This window comes from Cervus canadensis, chromosome 6 (genome assembly GCF_019320065.1).
Source record: "Cervus canadensis isolate Bull #8, Minnesota chromosome 6, ASM1932006v1, whole genome shotgun sequence".
NCBI lineage: Eukaryota > Metazoa > Chordata > Mammalia > Artiodactyla > Cervidae > Cervus > Cervus canadensis.
The window spans coordinates 6,066,626-6,070,549 of record NC_057391.1 but is presented as its reverse complement, the minus strand read 5'-3'; the positions used below and the strand labels follow the sequence as shown (position 1 = coordinate 6,070,549).

Below are 3,924 nucleotides of genomic sequence, written 5' to 3'. Positions count from 1 at the left end.
TTGCCATTTCCTTCTCCAATGCATGAAAGTGAAAAATGAAAGTGAAGTCACTCAGTCATGTCCGACTCTTAGCGATCCCGTGGACTGCAGCCTACCAGGCTCCTCCGTCCATGGGATTTTCCAGGCAAGAGTACTGGAGTGGGGTGCCATTGCCTTCTCCAATTACTATGCCTTATTGACTTACATGCCTTATTTTTTTAAGGTTAAAAATTCCTTAATTTTTTATTCCTGGTACCACTACCACAATTTACAGGGCAATATACCTGATGTAATGAAAAGAAAAAGAAAAAGACAAAGCTACAACAGATAAAAGACCTCAGGAATGTACATCTAATTGACACTACATTGCATTAATCAATAGCTGCACTTTTTGCAAACTGAGGCTATGACAGTCCTGAACAAGAAGGGTTTCCTGTTTAAGCTGCAGTAACTTTTCTGACTATGGATCATCGTTCCCTCTGTGGCAGATTTTTACAGTTCCTCTAACGCATTTGGGACGACTGTCTCAAAGTAACCTGCAGCTTTCCTGACAACTCCTCGGTCTCTCTCCTGCTAAGAACTGTAGCCCTTTTCTTCTGAGTTTTTAGAACCTTCTGCTACCATATCCACCACTTCCACCACCAGATCCATAACCACTACCATAGGGACTGCCCGAGCTTCTTCCACCAAAACTACCCCCTTTCATGGGTGCATAATTTGATTGCTGTTGTCCACTATAATTTCCAAAATCATTACAGTTTCCACCACCACCATAGTTACCTCCAAAATTTCCTCCCTCATTGTAACCATCATATCCTCCACCACCGCCACCATATCCACCGCCTTGGTTTCCATATCCTGGCCCACCACCACCGTAACCTCCTCTACTACTATTACCAGGACCACCGCCATAGTTGCCACCATCACTTCCAAATCCATTGTATCCACCATCACCTCCTCCATAACTCCCTCGGCTGCCACCACCTCCACCACCATAGCCTCCTCTTCCACCAAAGTTTCCACCACGGCCAAAGTTACCTCCACCATCTCCAAAGTTTCCTCCACGACCCATAAAGTTGCCAGATCCACCTCCACGACCTCTTTGTGATCCAGCAGATTGCATCTCTTGTTTAGAAAGGGCCTTTTTCACTTCACAATTATGCCCATTAATAGTGTGGTGTTTCTGAACAACAATTTAATCAACTGTATCATGATCATCAAAAGTTACAAAAGCAAATCCTCTCTGCCTGTCTTCCATAACTTCTATGGTTTCAATCTTGCCATACTTTTCAAAGTAGTCTCTCAAATTATATTCTTCTGTATCTTCTTTAATACCACCAACAAAAATTTTCTTCACTGTTAGATGGGCACCAGGCTTTACAGAATCCTCTCTAGAAACAGCTCTCTTTGGTTCCACTACACGCCCATCAACCTTGTGTGGTAGAGTACATATCATTGCATCCACTTCTTCAACACAAGAGTAAGTCAGAAAACCAAAGCCCCTGGAACGTTTAGCTTGGGGGTCTCTCATCACCACGCAATCTGTAAGTGTGCCCCATTTCTCAAAATGTTCTCTTAAGCTATCATCTGTAGTTTCAAAGCTCAGACCACCAATAAATAGCTTTCTCAACTGCTCTGGTTCCTTGGGATCATGACCCTCCTCCCCCCCAGCAGCAGTGGCGACGGCCAGAGTCGGGCTGGGGGCGACCGGGCGGCGGTTTTACCTCCACTTTGAGACCGGACTCGCCTCTTCCAACTCGAGTTCAATATGGGACCAAGAGCAACTTATATGCCTTATTGACTAGAATCTAGCATATCGGAAGACATTCCAAACGCAGCACATACAGGGAGTGTAGTGTTTTTGTGGCCAAAAATCCTGCCAGGGTGTTGACTGGGCTGTCTGTGGAGATGCCTCTTTGCTCAGCTTTTCCCCTGGGCATTGCACAGATGGGAAGACTGTGTCTGTTGGCAGATGGTGCCCTACATGCCGCCTTTCTCAGGGAATAGCTGTTAGTGAAGGTAAACGTTGGAAGGGACAGAGCTCTCGCCCGTGGTCAGAACACAGTCAGCACAGCTGTGTGCCAGGCCTGTCTGAGGGCAGAAAGACTGGACTCAGGTTCAGAGGTTTGTGGATTCGCCCATCTGAGTGCTAATCAGACCCGACCCTACTGAGCTTCCAAGGTCAGATGAGATTGGGCATGTTCTGGGCGGTATGGCCATAGACTGTCAATTCTTCCATGTGTTTTGAAAACTATATTTGACAAGTGAGTATATTGATTTGTGGCTTCCTGGGTGGCCTGGTTTCATAGCCACCCAAGATCAATAATAAAGTAATATTAGCATAATAAAATATTGAGTCAGGGGGTATCTTAATACCTATTGGTATAGTAGGAAAATTGGAGGGAAAGAAAACAGACTGAACACAAAAATCTCCTGTTTTTACTACCTGATAAAATCTTCATAAGACAGAAAGAGAGAGAGAGAAGTTTTCACCAATAGCAATATAGCAAGGAAAGGAGTACAACTTTAGGTCAAAACTTTCGAAAGTAAGTAGTAGCCAAGCAATAGAGAGATTTTTACCATTGACCCTCTCTTCATCTTATCCCAGCCCAATTGAGCAAGGCAAAAGAGTTAGGTTATTTGACCCAATCTTAATAAGTTCCAATGGTTTCCCAGCTGGCACTAGTGAACCCACCTGACGATGTGGGAGACCTAAGAGACACAGATTTGATCCCTGGGCTGGGAAGATCCCCTGGAGAAGGAAATGGCAACCCACTCCAGTATTTTTGCCTAGAAAATTCCCTAGGCAGAGGAGCCTGGTGGACTGTAGTCCATGGGGTCACAAAAAGTTGGGCACGACTGAGCTCACCCAAACACACGCAGGAGAGAAATGGACTGAGGTGGTCAGCAGATAGACCAGGGAAAAGTCACAGATCCCTAAAGAGAAGCCTCTGTCACCACAGGATGGCAACAGAGGCAGGAAGGGACTTCCCTGGAGCCAGGGGGCCCAGTGGTTAAGAACCTGCCCTTCCATTGCAGGGGGCACAGGTCTGATCCTTGCTCTGGGATCCTGCATGCCATGCAGTGCAGCCAAAAGAAACCCCACAAAAAACAGGCGTTGGAAGTACTGCGGGATCTCACCATTTTCTTGGTTTCATGCTGGGTTAGAATCATGATAGCAAGCCATAGAAACAGATACTCCTCCACCCAGGGAGAGGCTTCCTGATGGTAAGAAATCTCAGAAAATAGAGCAAAGCCCAGGTACCGTAATAACAGGTGCACACAGCTCCCGAAGGACTCTTCCCTTCTCTCCTCCAGTTATACAGAGAAATGAGGAGACACCAGTATTGAGCTTGTAAGTTCTTCTTTTTAAAGGAAGAGAAATATGGAAGAATAACAAGGACAGCGGCTTCTTGTCATAGATCAGACATCAGATGATCAGAAGGCCTTAGAGCAGGGCTTCTCAACTTGAGCACTTAACGTTTTCGGCCAGATAATTCTTGGTTGTGGGGGAGTGGAGTACCTTGTGCATTATAGAATGTTTAGCAGTATCCCTGACCTCTACCTGTTAAAGGTCAGTAGCAAACACCCCTCTACTCTTACTCCAATTGTGACAACCAAAACTAGCCCCATGACTTCTGGGTTACAAAATCACCCTGAGTTGAAAACCACTGCCCTAGAGTCTAGACATGGCAGCCCACTTCAGACATGAGCAAGAAGAAAACAAATGGCATGGTAATTAGAGAAACATACCATAATTCATTTAAACCATAAATGAATTAAATTAAGGAAGTGAGCAAGTGAAGAGAGACAATGAATCTACTCTAGAAGAAAATATAACTCAAGGAAAAGAAGAAATGTCTCTCACTCTTTCTCATTTCAGAACAATGAATGATTTAGAGAAATTAATAATAGTATTAACAATGTAAATTCACTAAAGTGAAA

The 3,924-nt window shown here is 44.7% G+C and overlaps 1 pseudogene; it reads right to left on the bottom strand.

Moving 5' to 3' along the window:
• Window positions 1-206: 206 nt before the first annotated feature.
• Window positions 207-3,612, bottom strand: LOC122444009 (annotated as a pseudogene).
• Window positions 3,613-3,924: the final 312 nt, after the last annotated feature.